This window comes from Papaver somniferum, chromosome 3 (assembly GCF_003573695.1).
Source record: "Papaver somniferum cultivar HN1 chromosome 3, ASM357369v1, whole genome shotgun sequence".
Taxonomy (NCBI): domain Eukaryota; kingdom Viridiplantae; phylum Streptophyta; class Magnoliopsida; order Ranunculales; family Papaveraceae; genus Papaver; species Papaver somniferum.
Genome location: NC_039360.1, coordinates 19,076,938 through 19,102,218, shown reverse-complemented (window position 1 = coordinate 19,102,218; position 25,281 = coordinate 19,076,938). Strand labels below are relative to the sequence as shown.

General features: G+C 35.2%; 1 non-coding gene and 1 pseudogene across 1 annotated transcript; both read right to left on the bottom strand.

The window, feature by feature from the left end:
* Nucleotides 1-4,431: 4,431 nt before the first annotated feature.
* On the bottom strand, nucleotides 4,432-4,551 carry LOC113362318. Its single transcript, XR_003365693.1, has one exon. It is a non-coding gene; the product is annotated as a U5 spliceosomal RNA (small nuclear RNA).
* A 3,059-nt stretch (nucleotides 4,552-7,610) lies between these two features.
* Nucleotides 7,611-7,741, bottom strand: LOC113362291 (annotated as a pseudogene).
* Between the last annotated feature and the right edge of the window lie 17,540 nt (nucleotides 7,742-25,281).

The following is a 25,281-nucleotide window of genomic DNA, read 5'->3' as shown; positions in this document are numbered from 1 at the left end:
ACAAAAAATAATCCTGCCTACTGATCAGTGTGGGACTAAGAACTTTAAGAGATACAAATGGATGATTCGAAGCTTTAAGTAATGACTCAAGTCTTCCAGATTGTCTTGTTGTTTCATGGTATGAAAATGGGTTGGTATGAGAGGAGAGCTGAAGCCTATGCTTGGCTCACTGTTATAGCTGGATTTATCCAATATCTTGCTGCGTAATATATGATTCCCCCAAGGCCGTCAATATCAGATTTTTTAGGAATAAAAGCACTCGAAAAAGCCAAACACTGATCAGTAACTATCCCTCTAGTTATTTTTTGGGTACAAGCTTGCATGCCGCTTCTTTCCAAATAGCTGCTAAGCTCAAACATGTGCCTTACTCTTGTTTCATGGTTACTTTTATGCCTAGAACATGTACCTTGTATGAAATACTTTTTAAGATGACTTCATTTTCTTTTCTTTTAGAATTTGTTTCTCTTAAGAGTTCTTTTTATGTGTCTTTTTTATTTTTTAACAAATTTTTGGACTTAGAAAAAAGAAGAAAAAAAAACAATTTCTAAGGTTTTACAAAATAATTGCGTGCTACTCCCTCCGTCCCAAATTAATTGAGTTATTTGGTTTTAAATTTTGTCTCATAAATAATTGAGTTATTTCACTAATCAAGGAGATATCTCTAAAACTATCCTTGTAGTTGATTATTGCTACTATAAGAAATATGTATTATTTGATAGTCATGTTTATATTTATTATGAAGATGTTTTAAAATGTTTTTCAGCGGTATAAGGTTTACGAAAAACCGTTGCATAGTTTAAGAGATCATTTCTGAGTTTTACAAGTTATTATCCATATGGGTATAATTATAAAAAAAATAATACTTAAATATACTCCCATTTCTTCCTTTCCTTAATAATTGTGAAAACTACAACTAGCCCAATTAATTTGGGACGAAGGGAGTATTAATTTGTTGAGAAGTTTTTTACTTCTTAAAGAAATAGTGTGCTTACTGGCCAAAGTTTCCCTTATTCATAGACACACAAATGCATATAAATCTAATCAACCTTCAATCACAAATTGATTTTTCGCAATTGATAATATCCAAGCACATACAGTTTAAGATATATATGTAAATCAAATTCAATAACAGTTACTCGTAGATTGATATAACTTGAAAAGACGAGGGTACCAAATATATCTCAATCTAAAAAATTTCTACATATAATACCACACCAAACCCAATGGAGTGATCAAGTAAAAAAACATTATACTAAGTCATTTCTTGTCTTGTTGGTGGTTTGTTTGAAAAAAAAAACAAAATAACAAGGCATGTGTATCACAAATTCAACTTTATAAGCATAGAGATTAGCTATAAAAAAGAACTCGGAGCAAAAAAAAATGAGCTCATATGGGCACGTTTCCGTCAGAAGATCTGACAATTATGGGAACCCTTTCCACATCGTGCTTTTCATATCATTGCTCGATAGATACTTTGTTGCTGGTGGTATTTAAACAAAAAATAATCCTGCCTACTGATCAGTGTGGGACTAAGAACTTTAAGAGATACAAATGGATGATTCGAAGCTTTAAGTAATGACTCAAGTCTTCCAGATTGTCTTGTTGTTTCATGGTATGAAAATGGGTTGGTATGAGAGGAGAGCTGAAGCCTATGCTTGGCTCACTGTTATAGCTGGATTTATCCAATATCTTGCTGCGTAATATATGATTCCCCCAAGGCCGTCAATATCAGATTTTTTAGGAATAAAAGCACTCGAAAAAGCCAAACACTGATCAGTAACTATCCCTCTAGTTATTTTTTGGGTACAAGCTTGCATGCCGCTTCTTTCCAAATAGCTGCTAAGCTCAAACATGTGCCTTACTCTTGTTTCATGGTTACTTTTATGCCTAGAACATGTACCTTGTATGAAATACTTTTTAAGATGACTTCATTTTCTTTTCTTTTAGAATTTGTTTCTCTTAAGAGTTTTTTTTATGTGTCTTTTTTATTTTTTAACAAATTTTTGGACTTAGAAAAAAGAAAAAAAAAACAATTTCTAAGGTTTTACAAAATAATTGCGTACTACTCCCTCCGTCCCAAATTAATTGAGTTATTTGGTTTTAAATTTTGTCTCATAAATAATTGAGTTATTTCACTAATCAAGGAGATATCTCTAAAACTATCCTTGTAGTTGATTATTGCTACTATAAGAAATATGTATTATTTGATAGTCATGTTTATATTTATTATGCAGATGTTTTAAAATGTTTTTCAGCGGTATAAGGTTTACGAAAAACCGTTGCATAGTTTAAAAGATCATTTCTGAGTTTTACAAGTTATTATCCATATGGGTATAATTGTAAAAAAAATAACACTTAAATATACTCCCATTTCCTCCTTTCCTTAATAATTGTGAAAACTACAACTAGCCCAATTAATTTGGGACGGAGGGAGTATTAATTTGTTGAGAAGTTTTTTACTTCTTAAAGAAATAGTGTGCTTACTGGCCAAAGTTTCCCTTATTCATAGACACACAAATGCATATAAAGCTAATCAACCTTCAATCACAAATTGATTTTTCGCAATTGACAATATCCAAGCACATACAGTTTAAGATATATATGTAAATCAAATTCAATAACACTTACTCGTAGATTGATATAACTTGAAAAGACGAGGGTACCAAATATATCTCAATCTAAAAAATTTCTACCTATAATACCACTCCAAACCCAATGGAGTGATCAAGTAAAAAAACATTATACTAAGTCATTTCTTGTCTTGTTGGTGGTCTGTTTGAAAAAAATAAAAAATAACAAGGCATGTGTATCACAAATTCAACTTTATAAGCATAGAGATTAGCTATAAAAAAGAACTCGGAGCAAAAAAAAAATGAGCTCATATGGGCACGTTTCCGTCAGAAGATCTGACAATTATGGGAACCCTTTCCACATCGTGCTTTTCATATCATTGCTCGATAGATACTTTGTTGCTGGTGGTATTTAAACAAAAAATAATCCTGCCTACTGATCAGTGTGGGACTAAGAACTTTAAGAGATACAAATGGATGATTCGAAGCTTTAAGTAATGACTCAAGTCTTCCATATTGTCTTGTTGTTTCATGGTATAAAAATGGGTTGGTATGAGAGGAGAGTTGAAGCCTATGCTTGGCTCACTGTTATAGCTGGATTGATCCAATATCTTGCTGCGTAATATATGATTCCCCCAAGGCCGTCAATATCAGAATTTTTAGGAATAAAAGCATTCGAAAAAGCCAAACACTGATCAGTAACTATCCCTCTAGTAGTACTACTACTTGTACCTGTTACCTTTTACTTTAGAATTCTAAGTAAAACAAAAACAACACATTGGATCTCTGTTTTTGTTTAAAACGGATTTAGCAAAAGATAAAAAGTGCAATAGGCGCTTGGTAAGTGTATTTTCAGATTCTTTTTGCGATTTTTTCCTTTTGAGACACTACTATCTAAACTGTGAATGTCATGGATGGATTGACGCCTGTGTTTTTTTTTTTTTTATCGACAAGAAAGATTGGATTTCCATATTTCCCAAGAGGTATGGGTCCATGTGGGGGATTCATCTACAAAAATTGGCTGGTCAAGATGAACTTAGCTTCACAATGGGGAGTTGTCTTGTCCCTTTAAGAAAAAAGATTGTGTCGAATGGGGCCATTTACTATATCTCATTTCACCATGTATGGTTGCTAGCCATTCTCAGGACACATTAAATCCTCCCTCCTTCAATTCTCATCCCTTTGTTGAAAAACAAAAAAGATTTGGGTGTCTGTCAGACAACAGCACGACCGCCACAGCAGGCCAAAGCTTTTTTTTTTTTTTTGCAGAACCTTACACTCGTCAGATGGAACCATTTTTGAAAAGGCTACTGATGATGCATCAATGGAGGGAGACTGAAATGAATCAAACACGGGGATGATACTTCGACGAGTCCATCATACGCAAAGTATACGTAGCTATATTCATTGTTATGCTTCTGCAGAAGAAACTGTAGAAATTAAAGCCAGTGAGTGGGCGAATAATTCTTATTTTCTTAAATGTTATATTTCCGGGCTTACTTTCGAAAGAAATTAAACTCCATGATATAGCAAGAATTTTAAGATCCCAAACAACGGCCATATAAGTTGACAGCAAACAGAAGAACCTGATGGAGAATTGCACAGTAAGTAAAATAGGGTAAGCCAGCTTACCTTCCCCGGCAATAATAATCCCCTTGAAGGATGTGTTGCCAGTCATACAGTACTCAAATTTGCCTGCACACTGGTCACACGACCTTTTCGGTTACTCTCGAGTTCTAAGCATTACGAAACCAGATTTTACGGAACCCTGTAAACTAGGTTACTCTCGAGTTCTAAGCATTACGAAACCAGATTTTACGGAACCCTGTAAACTAAAACATTTGGACTACAGAATTGTTGGGTTCCTCATGGAAAAGAGAAACCCTCCAAAAATGGGCGTATGCCGCTCATAAACGACAAGCACACGGTATTCTTTAGTAAAAGGCGAAAGAATAGTTCGCTCTGTGCTTACCGTACGGCTGCGTGACTCAAAAGACCTAGTGAAGTGCTAGTTTTATGCACAGCAATTTGAGTACAGTTATGCTACTCAGTCTATGTGGTTCTAAGAAATCACTCTTAAATCTTTTTGTTATTGGTCCTTGTTGTTCCGCTTTGACCCTCTCGGTGCAACAAACTATCAAGATAGTCATGAGGTAGTAACACTACCAGCTTCAATCTCATATGAAGTATGAACTGTCCAAGTCCGTGTCAAACCAGCGAATTTTACAGGTGTGTGTATGTTTTCAACAGATAGGTTCTGATCAAACTTCATGAGTCAAAGTAGTCACAGCATTGCCGTCTCCGTGACTTTTGAAGGTAATACATTCACAGCATTTCCGTCTCCGTGCTTCCAGCTGAAATACCCTGTTATGATCAACTGGTCACAGTCGAATTTCTTGAAGATAGTTGCAAATTGAACAATCAGTTTTCTGCATTTTTGCAAAAATGAATTCAAATAAAATCCAAGTAATATACCTGACGAATTCCAACTTCATGAGTCAAAGCAACTCCGAGCTCGCCTAAGCAATAATAAATCCTGGTTCAATATAAATCTGTCTATGGAACTGCACATGAGGTTCAATATAAATCTGTCAATTGAAGACGTAAAAATTATAAATTATACGATGATCTTATATCGCAGCTGTTGTACCACCAGCTCAACTGTAGCTAACTGATGCATTTCCATCTGTCAATTTGAAGCTGCTGTGGGAATGTGTACCCTTCTTGTGGTGCTGACAGTAAGATTAAATGATCTAGCTGAAACCATGCATTGCAAGGTGGAATCACTACCTCTGAAATATCTCGGGATGAAGCTCCGCAAAACAAGTCTCTGTTTGGGTTAAACCCAACAAAAATGGAGCACATAAGGGATAATACAACATGTTTAATAAAACTTAGGTGAAAATGGGTAGAAGTGTGTCAGGTGATCTGAATTTGGAACCCAACCAAAAAATGGGCGTTCAGGTCTGTCATGTGAATTCGTCTAGCTCAACATGCGACTAGCTCCAGAAATATATATATTATGAGCTAAATATTGGTGGTTGCTGGTATGTCCTTTACAATGCTAATTTGTTTAAAACAGCAACTATTACCCACGTCTGGAAAGTGTATGTACGGAGTGCCTTGTCTCTTGTTACAAGAAAAGAGTTCAGCGTCGTGTCTGATATTCTCACCGGATTCAGAAACTAGCTAGCCATGCCAAACCTGACTATATTCTCACCTATGCCTGACCTGAATTACTCCAATTTCATGTTCGATTTTGGTACCGTCTTACAATTGCAAACAACAAGCTCGGCAAAGGGCCGTTGCCAGTTATGTTCGAACACTCCAGGATTCAAAAGTTGCAGGATGCGGCAACCAATATCAAACCCAGGCAAAAAAAGTTTAATTAGTTTTTGGTAGGGGTCCGTCAGGCCTTTGCAGTAGGCCAAAATTTTAACATTTAAGAAAAGAAGATATTGTTCGTCCACTCACTGGCTTTGCTTTCAATTGTCATTTTTTAGTGGATGGATTAATGGTGCACAGGCCTATGATGTAGTCCTCGTGGCTGTAGATGATCGTTTTCAGCTTGGCTTTGGCCTGCTGTGATGGTCGTGCGGTTGTCTGACAGACTCCCAATCTTTCTTTTTTTCTTCCAGCTTCTCTTTTTGTAAGTTGAAGTTCTCAATACGACTTACTACATAGAAAATGCGGGACTAAATATTTAAACTGCTTTTGCCAAACACTGGCTCGTGAGTTGGATGCTCAAATTTCTGTTCCACTAAACTGAGCTAGAGAATGTGCCAAAGCCATGGCATCTCTTTTGATGTAGGTGAACTGAACTGAAGAGATACCATCTCTCAGTTATCTTATCTGCATAATCAGCTGACTCCCAGTGCGCCATGAGATTTTTGCAGTTCCATTGTTAAGAATGTTGATTAATGATTATGACTTGAGCCTCTCCCGGCCTAAGTTTGCACGCAGCACTAATACCCTTTAGATAGAACACCTCTCTATAGGACATATATGTACAGAGGTTTTTATAGAGCAGTTGTGCCCCAACAAACATAATACTAGATTTAAGTTTTGAGAATCCAATAAGTATGGAAGTCATGGCACAAAATCAGCTCAGGCTCAATGATGTTGGGAAACCAAAATGTCTTACAGTGTTCATTTGACTAGCAACAGAAGTTTTATGTAGCCGGTGTCACTGTAGTACAGTGATAAAGGCATTAGGTGATGATACCAGTGACCTAATGTGATTTGAGTCTCGCCAGCATCGAATTCTTTACCGATAAAAAAAAAACGGAAGTTTTCTGTACGCAGTACCATCAAATTCTTTACCGATCAAGAATTTTGTCAACTTCATCTAGTTATTTATATGCTGCAGTCATCTTTATATGAATAAACTAGAAGTTTCTTTTTGTTAGAAATCCATGGGCCTAACTAACCTCGAAAACCGACTTGCAAGGTTAGGATTGTCCATGGTTTATTAAGCATGGATCCTAGGTTGCCCTAGGCGATGTGGTACTATTTAACACCCCCCCTCAACGACTAGGGCTATACTGACGGAGTGGCACGGAAGCCACGGACACACACTGGCGGGGACAAGGAGTGGTACGGAAACCACGGACGCACACTGGCGGGGACAAGGAGTGGTACGGAAACCAAGGACGCACGGGTAGCGTTGAGAGGGGCCTGGCTCTGATACCATGTTAGAAATCCATGGGCCTAACTAACCTCGAAAATTGGCTTACAAGGTTAGGATTGTCCATGGCTTATTAAGCATGGATCCTAGGTTGCCCTAGGCGATGTGGTACTATTTAACACTTTTCACAAGAATTGGTATCCATATTAAAAACTTTTACTTAATAGACCCAATGTTAATCTCGGTTTAGTTTTGGTAAGGATGCGACAGGATGTTGTTGATTCCCAGTCTCGGAGTGCATCTTTGCAGTGAACATTACATCAAACTAACATTAGTTTATAAAGATCATCCTCAATCTCATCACTAGGTCAGCAGGTCGCTGAATGTTTAGTTTCAAGATTTGTAGGGCTTTACCCTTGTTTAGAGGGAGCCCTTCTCGACGGCCCTAAGGCCGAGGAGGGGGTTTGGAAATAGTTTTCAACCAGCAATTGACGCGCCTCGGTTATTACCTCATTAGCTGCGGCATTGCCCCAAGCGCAAAGATGCCTAACCATAAGAGCTTGAACTACGGCAAAAACAGGCTAGCTAACATTGTTTTGGTTTTGCCTCTACCTCTACTTGCAGATCTTTCATGTGTTCAGCTGCTATTGCTGAATCTAGAGGTACTAATATTTTTGGTGTTGCAGGCATGGCCCTCGTGAGCATATGGAATTAACAAGAGTTGAATCACCTGGATGGGCTTTAACGAGTTCGGGCGAATACTAGAAAAGTCCTCCACTCGGTAAAAGTCTGGACGGGTTCACCCATAAGTTTTGCAATAGATTGAAAGAACCGAAAAGGTTTCGACGCTTGTGCAGTATGGTGGTACAGGTTAAGCTGAACAAACTCAGTATCTCTACATTGATGACTATAATACCACACCAAACCCAATGGAGTGATCAAGTAAAAAAACATTATAGTAAGTCATTTCTTGTCTTGTTGGTGGTCTGATTGAAAAAAAACAAAATAACAAGGCATGTGTATCACAAATTCAACTTTATAAGCATAGAGATTAGCTATAAAAAAAAACTCGGAGCAAAAAAAAAATGATCTCATATGGGCACGTTTCCGTCAGAATATCTGACAATTATGGAAACCCTTTCCACATCGTGCTTTTCATATGATTGCTCGATAGATACTTTGTTGCTGGTGGTATTTAAAAAAAAAATAATCCTGCCTACTGATCAGTGTGGGACTAAGAACTTTAAGAGATACAAATGGATGATTCGAAGCTTTAAGTAATGACTCAAGTCTTCCAGATTGTCTTGTTGTTTCATGGTATGAAAATGGGTTGGTATGAGAGGAGAGCTGAAGCCTGTGCTTGGCTCACTGTTATAGCTGGATTTATCCAATATCTTGCTGCGTAATATATGATTCCCCCAAGGCCGTCAATATCATATTTTTTAGGAATAAAAGCACTCGAAAAAGCCAAACACTGATCAGTAACTATCCCTCTAGTTATTTTTTGGGTACAAGCTTGCATGCCGCTTCTTTCCAAATAGCTGCTAAGCTCAAACATGTGCCTTACTCTTGTTTCATGGTTACTTTTATGCCTAGAACATGTACCTTGTATGAAATACTTTTTAGGATGACTTCATTTTCTTTTCTTTTAGAATTTATTTCTCTTAAGAGTTTTTTTTATGTGTCTTTTTTATTTTTTAACAAATTTTTGGACTTAGAAAAAAGAAAAAAAAACAATTTCTAAGGTTTTACAAAATAATTGCGTACTACTCCCTCCGTACCAAATTAATTGAGCTATTTGGTTTTAAATTCTGTCTCATAAATAATTGAGTTATTTCACTAATCAAGGAGATATCTCTAAAACTATCCTTGTAGTTGATTATTGCTACTATAAGAAATATGAATTATTTGATAGTCATGTTTATATTTATTATGTAGATGTTTTAAAATGTTTTTCAACGGTATAAGGTTTACGAAAAACCGTTGCATAGTTTAAGAGATCATTTCTGAGTTTACTAGTTATTATCCATATGGGTATAAATAATTGAGTTATTTCACTAATCAAGGAGATATCTCTAAAACTATCCTTGTAGTTGATTATTGCTACTATAAGAAATATGTATTATTTGATAGTCATGTTTATATTTATTATGCAGATGTTTTAAAATGTTTTTCAGCGGTATAAGGTTTACGAAAAACCGTTGCATAGTTTAACAGATCATTTATGAGTTTTACAAGTTATTATCCATATGGGTATAATTATAAAAATAATAATACTTAAATATACTCCCATTTCCACCTTTTCTTAATAATTGTGAAAACTACAACTAGCCCAATTAATTTGGGACGAAGGGAGTATTAATTTGTTGAGAAGTTTTTTACTTCTTAAAGAAATAGTGTGCTTACTGGCCAAAGTTTCCCTTATTCATAGACACACAAATGCATATAAAGCTAATCAACCTTCAAACACAAATTGATTTTTCGCAATTGACAATATCCAAGCACATACAGTTTAAGATATATATGTAAATCAAATTCAATAACAGTTACTCGTAGATTGATATAACTTGAAAAGACGAGGGTACCCAAATATATCTCAATCTAAAAAATTTCTACCTATAAGTCCTTTCTCCGAATCTCCAAAAGTGATTGTCTATGGATTGAGTTGAGACAATACAGCTAATGAGTTCACACTTCATGTGATCATCTATAGATACGAGATCGAGACAATACAACAATGAAGTATGTTTACTTGATAATAGGTTCGGACTTAACCAAACTCTATAGGATTACTTATCAAGTAAAATAGGAATTAACTTTTGTGTATTTTACTTCTAATTATAATAAAACAATTATAACCGCGGAAATAGAAAAGTAAAAAACACAGCAAGAATTTTTTAACGAGGAAACCGCAAATGCAGGAAAACCTCGGGACCTAGTCCAGAATTGAGTACTCTCGGAATTAAGCCGCTATACAAAATTAAACCAACTTCGTATATTTGAGACCAAACAACTAAACCTATAGTTCACCTAGTTTCCTCAGTATCCCTGCGCCTCCAACTTGTAATAAGTCACGCACTTGGAACAATCCCTTTGGTTCGTATTCCAAACAGTAAAGGAACAACAAATATGTTCGGTAAAAACTCTTTTCGAACAACGTGCTATGAGTTTGACAAAGTCTCTTCCGTTTAACCAATAAACTCCTTTGTCGGGTCCTTAGATCAATTTCTCAACAACTACCAAAGTAATTGTTAGACTTATGCAATCAATGCTATTAATCACAAAGAAGTGTATTGATGCTGATATACTCACCTAATCAACCACGATTATCACAAAGATAAACTGATTATAGTTGGATCCATTTCCAGTCGAATCAAGTATTGTGCACACCAAAGATTATGAAACAAAAAAGTCTTCTAGTCTTCCAATCTTCTTCGATCTTTAATAAACACATGCACACAATCAACTTGAATCTCTTGTGATCAATCACACACAGAACGGAGTCTGTTAACGTTGGATTATCATAAGACATCTTTAGATCTACAAATAGTCTAAAGATCCTCGTCGAAACTTCGATCTAGTTTGAGTGAATCTTATATCAGAAGAGAAGATTCTCAAGCATAAACAAACTAGGTGCAATCAAAGTTCAACAACCATTAGTCAATCAAATCAATCGAAAACTAATAATAAACCGCAATTATCTAGTTTCCCACCAACGGTACTAATAGAGCTTCTCAATCCCAAATAAGTCTTTAACCGAGCGGCCGTAAGAGATTTCTCCTAATTAGGGTACTCTCCTCTCTGATAGGAGGCTCCACCAGTAACTACACAACTGAGGTAGTTTTGCTAGCTCTGAGGATTAGTTTGCTAGAAATGAAAACTTTAATATTTATAGACAAAAGAAGTTTGGATACCAAGGAATTTGCAAAACCAAATATTCTCAAAGATATAAAATAAAGGCAAATTCGGTTTTCATAACTCCTGGAAATGCACACTCCAAATATTGGACGAAATCCCAATAGAAAAATCTATAATCAGTAAATGCACATTACTAATTATTATTTTCTAAAGATATGCATTTAATTGCTGGAAATTAAATAGCATATAAAAACCAAGAAACCTTAATTAAAATATTCTCAATTTATTTCGATCCTGGGATTCTCCTCTAGCTATTAAGGCATATTTTTGAACAATTAATGATAAATGTTATTGCACATGTTCATAGTATGTCGACATCCTTTTACGTTTCCACATTAACCAAATATATTTTCGGTATCTCTAATATTTCTAGGATAATAGGAAATTCGAAAATATATTTTTGGATAATTTTTTGTGTTAAAAACACATAACGTGCTCGGATTGGCTTGGGACTTCTTGTGGCCGGTCTACCTAGTCATCGGATCGGTTCCCCCATGTTGCACCTCTTACTAGGATAGGTTCCACATATTTATGGTAACTACTTTTATTTGTTGCACATGTCCATAGGATCGGTTCCCCCAATAATTACAAACTTGTTGCACATGTTCATAGGATCCACTCCACCGACATCTAAAAAACGTGTGGCACCTCTTACAATGATCGATTCCCCTCTTGCAAATTTTTTCACCTCTTACTAGATTCGGTTCACCAATGACTAGATAAAAGTTGTTATTTACAAGACATCGATCATACCATCTTGAGTGATTACTTAAGATCGGTTTCACTAATAAAAGTCATACCAATACATAAGCCAGGCCTTGTGAATAGTTTTACCAAGATACATAAATAAGTTTATGAGCGGTTATACTAATTACACATTGGTAATTCAAAATAGATTCGCAATGAATGACAATACCAATAATCCTAGCGATTTCCCTTTCGATTCAGAAAACAAGTTTATGAACTTACTTCCTTTAAACGAATGTAAAAACATTGTTTCGAGGATGAAATATTCACTCATACCCATACATAATCACAATAGCATTCATATGATTATGTCGATGTCTTTTATACAAAGTTTAATGGTTAAGCAATAAACCTCGTATTGTATACCTTAATACTATGTCTAACTAGAGTATCATACACAGATTCAAAGTTTCGTTTTCAATATGCATAATTTGAAAGATACGTTAGGGAATGAAACAGTTCAAGTCAAATATTACTAACCTCAAGAGGAAGGATGATGTTGTCGTTGTAGCTCCATACTTCTTCACATTCTTCAAGTCCTCACGTAATACTTGTAAGTATCATATCCTAATACTTTCAAGCTAACCTATACGAAGTTGACTCTAGCATTTAATCAAGGGACTCTTTAAATGATTTTTGATTCACTAATATGACAACCAAACTTGACATATCAACGCTTGGTGGGTTCAGCCGAGCTGTGCTCTAACAATCTCCCTCTTTGTCAATTTTAGTGGAAAAACTCTTACAATATATGGATAAACAAATTACAAGAATTCATTATACATATACGCTTGATTCCAAGTTTACTAGCACAATAGCTTCATTAGATTCAATCTTTAAATGCCGCTGCTGACATCACAATAACAAAGCTAATACTCCCCCTAAAAGTGAGATAGGTAGATTTTCAGTCTGCACGTCTTTGTTATTTCAATGTAGTTCCTCATAACTACATATCATATGGTATGTGACTCCCCTTTAGTCTATTCTTTCACTCTTTTCGTTAGATAAAAAAGTTTTAGCACAAATGTCCTTTCCCTTAGTGATACCAAATCAAATTCAATATCACTTTTAATATCACTTGTTTACTCCATATATTTCTCTCCATTTTTGTCACAAAATGACAAAGACACGAAAAATAAAGAACAAACCGAAAGGATCTTACAAATCTCACAAAGAGAATTTGCAAACTTATAAGAGTTGAGCAAGAGGGTTTTACACACCATTTTAGATAACCACTATCAAAACCGAAACTACAAGTAATTTGGTTTTAACATGTTATCTAGGAAACAATTGCCCGAAGAAATTTTCCCTAATAGTTTAACAAGCACCAAGTCGACTAATCGCCTTAGTTCTTTTTTCTAAACCTATTGTACAAATACAATCGCTTGTTCGATAAGACCAAAATAAAGGTTAGAATTAACTTTATTTTTCTCATCAGGATCTAATTATTCTCAATAATAACTTAGACCTTTCACTTTTAAACAAGACAAATACTAGGTTAGTTAACTAGTAATTTTTATTAAGGAATTCGGTTGGACTTAAATAACTGAAACCTCCACTTTTGATAAGTCTAAATAAGATCCGTAAAACTTAGTTTCTCTTATCCGGAAATCACTTGGACTAAACGAATTATCCAGAAACACTTTTGTTAAGCCATAAATAATCTACACAAACCAAATAAATTAACTTGCATAATCATTTATCTTAACCGGAAGCAATTTAAACAAACATAGACATTATCGGACCGCAATTACACCGAAATTTTGTAAGCCTAAACAATTGATATCAAACAATAACGAAAGATAGCAATAGTTTTTCTTAACCTAAAAAATTGAATCACACTCAAATATCCATGCACAAATAATGGAATAAACATCAATTGTACCGAAATTTTGTTAAGCAAAAGCAATAAAGATATAAAATAAAATCACGCATTTCTTAAACAGGAAAACAATTAACTAACAAGATTTTTACCTCAAATTCTGCATCCTCTTCTCCCCTTAAGATATGTAATTAAGCGCAAGTTCATTTAGAAATCTCCCCCATTGATGTTGTCATCCTCCCACCAAAACAAAAGAACAACAACAAAGAGCAAACTTTTCCATAGAAAGGTTGAAAACCGGTTTTAACTTTGCGATGCAAAAGTTGAAACCTCAAAACACATATGCTTTTATGCTAAACTAAAGATTCAACATATTGTGAATTTTTCACATATTGTTTCTACAGGAACCCCTCATGATCCTTTGATAAAGCCTACCAACATGGGCTAGAACTTAATCCCGCTAAATCAAAAAGTCACCCAAACCATAAGGGTTCACACATTATGAGATCGAATATCAAGGTAATAAAACTGAAATCAAACATCCCATAAACATACATATAAACTATGTAATTGATCAAATATCAAATCACCATTCATGGGTTTACGGATCTACCAAACAAAATCCATAAGGAAGTGAGCCAATATATAAGACTTTAACCGTAAAAACAAGAGCTACACACATATGATCAGTAGATATCAATATCATAAACTAAAAATTACCGTTTCTATCAAAAGCTCAAAAATAGATAGAGAAGGATGAGTATATAGAAGAAGAGAAATCTCCCAAAAGATGTTAATTAGTCATATAAAAATTGAGAGATCATGTGCTCAGTTTCACGTGCTTCCTCACCCTTCGTAAGATTGAGCACAAAGGTGAGCTTGCATATCCCAACACAACTAGGTAGTGTTGAGTTGATCCTTGTGGCATGTTTGTCACAAGTGACTAAGACAGAATCATCATTTTTGACCTCTTGCTTGGTTTGTTTTCTCTTGTTATTCTTCTTTGACTTGTGATGCGTTCACTAGAACAAGAGATTTCAGACATGATGTCTTGCTTCAGTCTTTCAAGAATACTCATGTAATTATTGTCACGAACAATTAACAGCTGAGAGTCATTCTTGTGACTAACTTTTGGTCCCTCTTGGCTATGGAAGACTTCGAGACCCATTTAGAGTTGGGTTTCGTAGGAGCATCTTTCTCCTTCATACCATTAGGATCATTGTCCTTTTGAATATTTTGCGAAGCACCCTTTCTCCAATTTGTAACATCAGATCTTGTTTTTGCATTTAAAAAGTCACCATCCTTTCTATAATTGGGTATTTTTGGAAATGACCTTGTCAAGCGCTTTGCAAAATTTGAACTATCATTATAATAATTCTTTTTCCTAAACTTAGGAAAATACCTATCTGAGTTCCTTTGGGGAGAAATCTTAGCCAATTCATTTGATACAAAAGAAAGTGTATCTTTTATCTTACGAATATTGCATCCCCATTCCACATGCCCTTTATTACCACAATAACGACAATGCTTAGTAACATACGAAGTGTGAGTTTTAATATTACCTTTTTGTGGATCCTCTTGCATTGGAGCTCGACGATTTTTCTTCTTCCTCTTCTTCTTCTTATCTTTTTTCAACTTTGTTGCTTCCTTGACATTAGCAGAAGTGTTCTCTTTGATTGTCGTACTTGAAGAGAATGATTGAACATAATTCTTAGGCTTGATTGGCTTTGCTTCTTTACAAGAAATATGAGCATCTTTAATATCAGTGAAACCCTTTGGTTGAGAAGAATTTGTATATTTAACAAATTTTACCTCTTTGCTAGTATTTGAAGCATATAATTCCCTTATAGCCCAATCCTCGTGTATCACGATGATTTCTACTTGCTTCTAACATTGAGATTAAATTGTTTGAGCTAACATTGAACTTTTTAATGTCCAAATTTTATTCTTCTAACGTCTTGATTTTATGAAGAGCACTAGCTAGATCAGCCTCAAGACGTATTTCTCGTGAGAGATTTTCACCTCCTTTCTCTTCACTCTTTTGTTGAGCGTTAATCCTTGTATCATAATCATCAAGTTTCTCTTTCAACATTTATAATTTTCAAGAGCAGCATCACGATATTTCTCTAAAAGTTCCACTTGAGAAAGACTAGCACTTTCTTTTTCCTCAAGATTTTGTATATATATTTAGAATCAGTTTTCTTTGCTTCCTCAAGGCAATTGTTTAGCCTTTCTTTCAGAGAATGAAACTCTAATGAAGATTCTCTTTTTAAAGAAACAAATTCATACTTCGAGGATTCGAGATCAATAACAAGTTGATCATTAATAGCTTGCATATAATTTATATCGTCTAGAAGCTTTCTTTTTCTTTCTAATGCAAGAATTAGTTCAGTTGAAAATGAGAGAAAATTTTCGCTTAATTCTTTTTGATCAAATGTTTCCACGTTCGATGAATCAATGTTTTTCTCGTTATTAAGAATATTTCTTTCAGAGTCTGAATCATTGATTATGAATACAAGAGTTAACTTAATCTCATCTTGAGAACATTCAGAATTATAATCAGAAGAAGCCCCTTTTAAACATTTCTTAAAATCAAAACTTTCAACGTCTTGTGATACGTTAACTGAGTCTTTCTTTAGTTTTCTCTCTCTCTTAAATTTACTTAGACTCATGTCTTATACGTTGGATCGCATCAAACACATATTGTTATATCTTTTCGTGTTTGCCTGTTCTGATACAAATTGAAAAGACGAGGGTACCCAAATATACCTCAATCTAAAACTTTTCCACCTATAAGTCCTTTCTCCGAAAGTGATTGTCTATGGACTGAGTCGATACATAAAACTAATCGGTTCACACTTCATGTGATCGTCTATAGATACGAGATCGAGACAATACAACAACGAAATATGTTTACTTGATAATAGGTTCAAACTTAACCAAACTCTATAGGATTACTTATCAAGTAAAATAGGAATTAACGTTTGTGTATTTTACTTCTAATTATAATAAAACAATTATAATTACGGAAATAAAAAAGTAAAACACACAGCAAGATTTTGTTAACGAGGAAACCGCAAATGCAGAAAAATCCCGGGACCTAGTCCAGAATTGAATACTCTCAGAATTAAGCCTCTATTCAAAATTATACCAACTCCGTATAGTTGAGACCAAACAACTAAACCTATAGTTCACCTAGTTTCCTCAGTATCCCTGCGTCTCCAACTTGTAATAAGTCACGCACTTGGAACAATTCCTTTGGTTCATATTCCAAACAGTAAAGGAACAACAAATCTGTTCGGTAACAACTCTTTTCGAACAACGTGATATGAGTTTGACAAAGGCTCTTCTGTTTAACCAATAAACTCCTTTGCCAGGTCCTTAGATCAATCTCTCAACAACTACCAAAGTAATTGTTAGACTTATGCAATCAATACTATTAATAACGAAGAAGTGTATTGATGCCTATCTACCCAACTAATCAATCATGATTATCACAAGGTTATAGTTGGATCCCTTTCCATCCGAATCAAGTATTGTGCACACCAAAGATTATGAACCCAAAAGGTCTTCTTGTCTTCAAATCTTCTTTGATCTTAAATAAACACGTGCGCACAATAAAATTGAATCTCTTGTAATCAATCACACACAGAACGAAGTCTGTTAACGTTGAATTATCACAAGACGTCTTTAGATCTACAAACAGTCTAAAGATCCCCGTCGAAACTTTGATCTAGTTTGAGTGAATCTTATATCAGAAGAGAAGATTCTCAAGCATAAACAAACTAGGTGCACTCAAAGTTTAACAACTGTTAGTCAATCAAATCAATCGAAAACTAATAATAAGCCGCAATTATCTAGTTTCCCACCAACGGCACTAATAGAGCTTCTCAATCCCAAAGAAATCTTTAAATCGAGCGGCCTTAAGAGATTTCTCCTAATTAGGTTATTCTCCTCTCGGATAGGCGGCTCCACCAGTAACAACATAACTGAGGTAGTTTTGATGGCTCTGAGGATTAGTTTGCTAGAAATGCAAACTTCAATATTTATAGACAAAGGAAGTTTGGACACCAAGGAATTTCCAAAACCGAATATTCTCAAAGATATGCAATAAAGGAAAATTCGGTTTTCATAACTCCTGGAAATGTGCTGTCAAAATATTGACCGAAATCCCAATAAAAAAATATATAATCAGTAAATGCACATTATTAATTATTATTTTCTAACGGTATGCATTTAATTGCTGGAAAAAAATAGGATATAAAAACCAAGAAACCTTAATTAAAAGATTCTTAATTTATTTCGGTCCTGGGATTCTCCTTTAGCTATTAAGGAATATATCTTTAAAAAATTAATGATAAGAGTTATTACACATGTTCGAAGTATGTCGACATCCTTTTACGTTTCCACATTAACCAAATATATTTTCGGTATCTCTAATATTTTTAGAATAATAGAAAATTCGAAAATATATTTTTGGATAATTTTTTGTGTTAAAAACACAAAACGTGCTCGGATTGGGTTGGGACTTCTTGTGGCCGGTCTACCTAGTCATAAGATCGATTCCCCCTTGTTGCACCTCTTACTAGGATCGGTTCCCACATATTTATGGTAACTACTTGTATTTGGTGCACATGTCCATAGGATCGATTCCCACAATAATTACAAACTTGTTGCACATGCTCATAGAATCCGTTCCCCTAACATCTAAAAACGTGTTGCACCTCTTACAAGGATCGATTCACTTCTTTCAAATTTATTGCACCTCTTACTAGGATCGGTTCCCCAATGACTAGATAAAAGTTGTTATTTTCAAGGTATCGATCATACCATCTTGAGTGATTACTTAAGATCGGTTTCACTAATAATAGTCATACCAATACATAAGTCAGGCCTTGTGAATAGTTTTACCAAGATACATAAACAAGTTTATGAGCGGTTATACTAATCACACATATCGGTAATTCAAAATAGATTTGCAATGAATGACAATAACAATAAGCATAGTGATTTCCATTTCGATTCACAAAACAAGTTTATGAACTTACTTCCTTTAAACGAATGTAAAAACATTGTTTCCTAGGATGAAATCTTCACTCATACCCATACATAATCACGATAGCATTCATATGATTATGTCGATGTCTTGTATAAAAAGTTTAATGGTTAAGTAGTAAACCTCGTATTGTATTCCTTAATACTATGTATAACTAGAGTATCATACACAGCTTCGCAGTTATGTTTTCAATATGCACGACTTGAAAGATACGTTAGGTAATGAAACAGTTCAAGTCAAATATTACTAACCTCAAGAGGAAGGATGATGTTGTCGTTGTAGCTCCATACTTCCACTACACCATTTTTAAGGATTCGCAACAAAAATTCGTAACGGCCCAGCATCCGTTACGAATTTTCCTGTTACAAAAAGCCGTTACAACCTAGTTGTAACAAGCACAAGCCGTTACGAATTTTTTCATAATTCATAACATGTGGCTGCCGTTACGAATTGTAACATGCTAATTTTTCGAGCGTGCTATTCACACGCTTGGTCACATCAAGGGTGGTCACACTTGGGGTTTTCTGGGCCCACGGTTTCTAGCCATCCATCTACAACGTCTATTTCTAAACTAATATCTCTACCTTTGATATTTTCTCGAGATTCCCTCTCAATCATAAAACCCTAGATATATTTTTTTCACAAAATCTACCTCATCAGTTCATTCTTCATCTCTATCTCTCCGTCTAATCATCTCCCTCTATCAAACCAAAATGTTCACAACAAATTTTTTTGTTGAGAGAGTGAGAGAGATCTTCGGCAGCAAACTCTAGTTTGAAAGTTCTTCAGTAGAAAATCCTTAATCGACTATGAGTGCAAATCAATGAAAAGTTCTTGAAGTAAAATCAGTAACTGAATCTCAAGATTTAGACGATGAAAAAGAGTTGATTAAAAGATAACCAACAACTGAATCTGAAGATTCGACTGTCAAAAACAAACGAAAAAGATAAGTTTTATTTCTTCTTTTTCATTTAAATCCATATGTGATTATTATCTAGACGATTTCAAAACCAAATTTTACCTATTTCATGTAGAAATTCTTACTCAATGCTTGATCAGAATACAGATCTGTAATCGCTTGACCTTTATTTGTCTATTGAGATTAAAATCTCGAAAATTTTGAACAAAAAATTCTAGGGTTTTCTGAGCTAAAAATCCAGAAATCAATCCATCTTTAAACCTAATTGAAAATCAATCTTTAGGTCCGTGATTAGCATGCCTGCATCTTTATTACCCATATTATTGATTTAATTTTTATGAAATTTAAATTTACTATCTCATTTTGAACTTATATCTGGATGCTGATGGTTTTGGTTTGTATTATCTTGTTGCAATTGAGATTGGTTGATGTACATAGTATGATGATGCTTTGAATGAATGGGTTGCTTTAGAAATAAGCTGCAAAGATGATGTTGCTGCCAAGCAAGTGATAGCTTGAGCTGAGTTGTATTGGAAGCTGAAATGATGTTGCAATGCGGAGTTGTAGATGTTCCAAAAGTTACCGACAGAGCTGAAATGTGCTATGGTGTTTGTGTAGTGTTGCAATGGTTGTTGGCCTGGTAGAAGAGAAGATGCAGTAATGCTTAGCACTGAGATAGTGGAACTTCAGATTGGTCTTAAGAACTATGACCCTCAAAAGGACAAGCGTTTAAGTGGTTCAGTGAAGATTGGTCTCATGTATGCCTTATGTGTATTGTTTGAGGATAAGGAAGTTGGGGAGGATAAGGTACCTGGTTGATGACATTTTCTTTGTATATTTTGCTACTCGTATGTTTTTTAATTTTTCTGTGCACTCTTCTCCCTCTGTCTTACGAGCGGTGAAGATTACGAGCTAGAGACATTATTTGTGTGAGGAAATAAACATTGATTCTGAATGGTGCGCTGTTTGTATTTCCTGTTTGTAGGAGAAGACACTAGAGGAGTATGAAAAGGTAGTTGAAGAGAAGAGAAAAGTTCTCCAATGAAGGCTGGAGAGAGGAAAGTTGAGTTGGACCAGGCGTTTTAATTTATGCAGCTGCTTTCACTGAATGAAAGGAAATGATAAAATTTTCGTCAAGCTGGTAAAAGTGATTGCTTCCCTGCACTTGTTCTTTTGTGGCTTCCAATGCACTTTTTCTTGTTGTTTACATTGGTTTACCTTTAAAGTTGATTGCTTCCTATGCACCGGTAATATTTAGACATCTTATGTGTTTAAATAAGCTGCTGGTTTAAGACACTTTTTGTTGCTTGCCAGGCCAAGGGTGTTGAGAAGGTTTCTTTGAAGAATTCTGAATTTCCCAAGGTATCTGGTTGCAAGAGAATTGATGTCATCAGTCAAGGTGCAGACCCTGTTGTTGAAAGCGATGGGTGTGGCGTTATTAAAGAGGTGAGAATGTTGTTTATACTTTTTTTTTATCCCTATAAATACTTGACCCCATTTGTTTAGATTTATCTTTTTTGGATGATTGTAATTCACAGTGTTGAAATCAGCCATGATATCTAGGGAAGTCGTTGAGTATGTGAGTTGTTTTGCACATTTGCAGTCCGATGCTAATTTAAAGACCGAGCTGAAGTCAGATGTTGAGGAGGAGTGTATGACACTTTGTCCAGTAGATCTAGTTAAAAGTATTCAGTGAATCCTAATGATGTTCACATACTACTGGTCGAGTCTTGTTTGAGCATCTTTCTCTTGCTCGAAGATAATGTTTTCCGATGTTGATTTTTGGACTAGAAAATTACATGTTACTTTTTTTCTTGCAGGTATGCGAGAACCGTCCTCAAGGAGTTGTCTTGGTGAGATTCAAACATATGAAGGATGCTCACAAGTGTATAGGGCTAACGAATGGAAGATGGTAAGTACTGGTAGGCTTTCTCGTTCAAAATTATTATTATCTGCATGGTTAATTGCTCAACTGGTAACGGGCATACATATATACATCCCTTAAGAAGCTAAAAGTATAGCACAACATATATGGCATTAAAAATTGCGTCTAAAGTCACTTAGTTCAGACCCTTTCGCATACTTACAAGCAGAAGAAAAAAGATCTGGCTTGCGATTTCTTTTCCGCGATCAGTCGGTCACCCATTTTATTTCTTTTTATTTCATGTTTATTGGTAGGCAAGTGCATGCCAGCATAGATGATGCATCCATTAATCATGTTGCTATCCTGGATGTTATGTATGACGAAGCTCGATTAGGTTGGAGATCAGGTGCAAGTTCCGTAAGTTTCTATGTATTTTCTAAGTTAGAAGAATATGTGAATATAGGAAGTTTCTATGAATTGAACTTAGTAAGTCCCTCTGTGTTCCCTTAGTATTTGATACTTAATAAAAAAAATTGATACTTAGATGACTTTGTGTTCTTTTTTTGTATGGACTGATTTTTCTGCGGATACTTCCATCTAAGTATATATTTTTTGTGTTTGCAGGTTAATTGGATGATGCTCTGCTGCAACAAATTTGGAGCAAAAAGGTTCGAGAACAAGGCACACATTAGGTTGCAGTAAGTTTCTATGTACATTCCAAGTTAGATGAATTTGTGAACACAGGAATTTCTATGAACTGATACTTGGTATATATATTTTCCCCTAGTATTTGATACTTAACAAATAAAATTTGGTACTTAGAAGAATTTAAGTTCTTTTTTGTGTGAATCCATTTGAATGTGATAAGAATTGATTGAATTGAGATGAATGTGATTGAATGAAAAAATTGTTGATTGTGGAGGATAAATAAAAGGTGTATGCAGGTGGTTATTTGGAATTCCGGCGTATTCCGGCCGAGAATGAGCTGCCGGCCGACCTTGACTTGGTCAAAATTGGTCATTGCTGACTGATCTTGACCAAGTCAAGGTTGACTGACAGTAATTTTTTTAGTTACAAAAATATTCGTAACGGCTTGAACTTGTTACAACATCCTGTTACTAAATAAATTCGTAACGGTTCGGGCATGTTACGACAGAGCCACGTAGTAACGGCTAGAAGCTGTTACAAGGGCCGTTACGAAAAAAATTCGTAACGGCTGCTAGGCCGTTGCGAAAAAATTGTAGCACCCCTTTTCGTAACGGTCAAGAACCGTTACAACCCCGATTCGTAACGCTCAAAAACCGTTTCGAATTGTAAAAAATGGTGTAGTGTTCTTCACATTCTTCAAGTCTTCACGTAATACTAGTAAAGTCTCATATCCTAATACTTTCAAGATAACTTATACGAAGTTGACTCTATCATATAATCAAGCGACTCTTTAAATGAGTTTTGATTCACTAAAATATGATGATCAAACTTGACATACTAACGCTTGGTGGGTTCAACCGAGCTATGCTCTAATATAACTTGGAAAATGTATCCGAGTATTTAGAAAATCCAAATCTCCAGAGGATCTAATTCTGAAACCTCCACTAGCGAGCAAAAATAAATAAGAAAACAGATTGAGTTGCTAGAAATTGGCATGCACTATAGGCTTCGCATGCCAACCTGAACGCATATCCATGAACACGTATATATCATATGTAATAGAACGGGAAGGAATAAAAATAGAGGTGGTAGTAGAAGTCTCATTGTTGTTGTATGCTACCAAAATAAGATTATATTCATATTTTTATTTTTGCATTCTTATTGTACTTACCTATTTCCATATTCGCAGGATATAATACCGTGCCCACGCGTCTATAATCAATCTGATCACCTCGTGTCCAAGAATTAACCCGTCACGCCTCGTTATTGCCATGATGTAAGTAATTGATGTTTGATACTAGAAAAAGTATAGTGATTAGAAAAATGTTAAAAGTACTAGTAGAAATAGGTTTACCATTTCTTGTTAATGGAGTCATATTGTAATTGTAAAGTATGAACCATAAACCTTTTGACAAACACTGATGATCGGATAAATTTACCTAGCGTAAAAACTTGGCCGATTCTAAGTTTTCCCATTCAATCTATTTTTACTCTGAAAATGCATGACACTACAACCAGAAGATATGATGATGCATAAATTACAATGCTTACTATAGTAAAAAAGAAAAATCTCTTTGCATTTACTACAAGATATTGCCTTGCACTCTACTTTGGAAAACAATCCCCTTTTTTGTACACCATTACAAAGAAGCAGTTTTACATGGGAATTTCAAGTATTGAGGGAGAACGCGTAGTGCATGTATCTGAATACCTCTTTAGATATTCTCATGAATATTATACAGCATGCCCTTCAACTGAGGTACAAGAATCATTACATGGGTTACTATTACTACTAGCCTCCTCGTCAATCAACTGTGCCTTTTGCCTTATTTCGTCAGCTACCTCGTCTACTACACAAGCATTGGGAAATTTCCTTATTTAAATCTCCTCTGGTTTTTCAATGGCTGCATTTGTAGTCCCAAAGTCTTCTTTGGACCTTCCAAGACATCCAGTAAAACTTTGATCCTCATTCTCGTCTTCAGAATATTCATATTTGTTGTTACCTTGGGGTTCCTTAGAAATAACTGTTGCTGAATTATGCATTTGATGATCCACTATGATAGCTTTTAACACCTCAACTGCCAGTCCGCCACTGCCGAACTCCTTGGACTTTTCCGATGAAGATCCATTTTCCTTCCTATGCTCTACATCAGACTGTTTTATGTCAAAATCTTCTTCAAAAGTCCTTAATAGTGCTTCGTCTAACTTTACTGTTTTTTCCACCTCTAGCTCGATGATGACTTCAAGAGAAGGGGTTACGCCATCAAATTGCCGAATCTCTTAGTTTATTATGGCAGTTTCATTTACTCCAACTACTTCATTTTCCACCTCTGTAACATCTTCTATTGAACTTCTAGCATCTTCATAAGAGTCACTTAAATTCTCAAACCCAAACTTTTCCTTGTCCCCCACAGAAATCCATAAAGGTAACAAAGGTGCCAACTGAGTTTTGTCAGTCATGTGTATCTTTCTCATAGCTTCATCGGATATGTTAACTTCTAATATTTGAATTTCTTCATCTGTTGCCAAACATTTTGATAAATTCTCTGTTATTCCATCTTCCAATTCTGCAAACTCTTCAATAGAACTAAAATCATCTTCCTTGACAGAATCGATTGACTTCCCACTCTCGGTATCCTCTAAAAAAGTAGACACTATAGGTTCTACTATGGATGGATACTTTAATATCTCAGACTCCAATATTTTCTTGATAGACGCATTAGCAACATCTGTAGCCCATTCATCTGTAAGTACATCCCTACCGAAAGAAAAAAACCAACCTGTTACGTGTGGTGGAAATAACAAGAAGAATTAATCAAACTGTAGTCAGCTATCTAGGAATCCAGATTAGTAGAATTAGAGACTCACACTAAACATTAGCAGGAAAATTTGAAATACCTGTTAAGATCACATTCTACATAAGCAAATGCTGGTTCAATGCGATATGTTAGATCCAGGGAAGCATCAACCATGTTTTCAGAAAAGAACCCACCAAACCTTGAGATTTCCAACAGAAAGTGCATGTCCACAATAAACTGTTACATGGGAAAGAAACGGTAGAGAATTTGGTGAACCAGAAATTCGTTTGGTGGTTACCGGCCGCAATGACA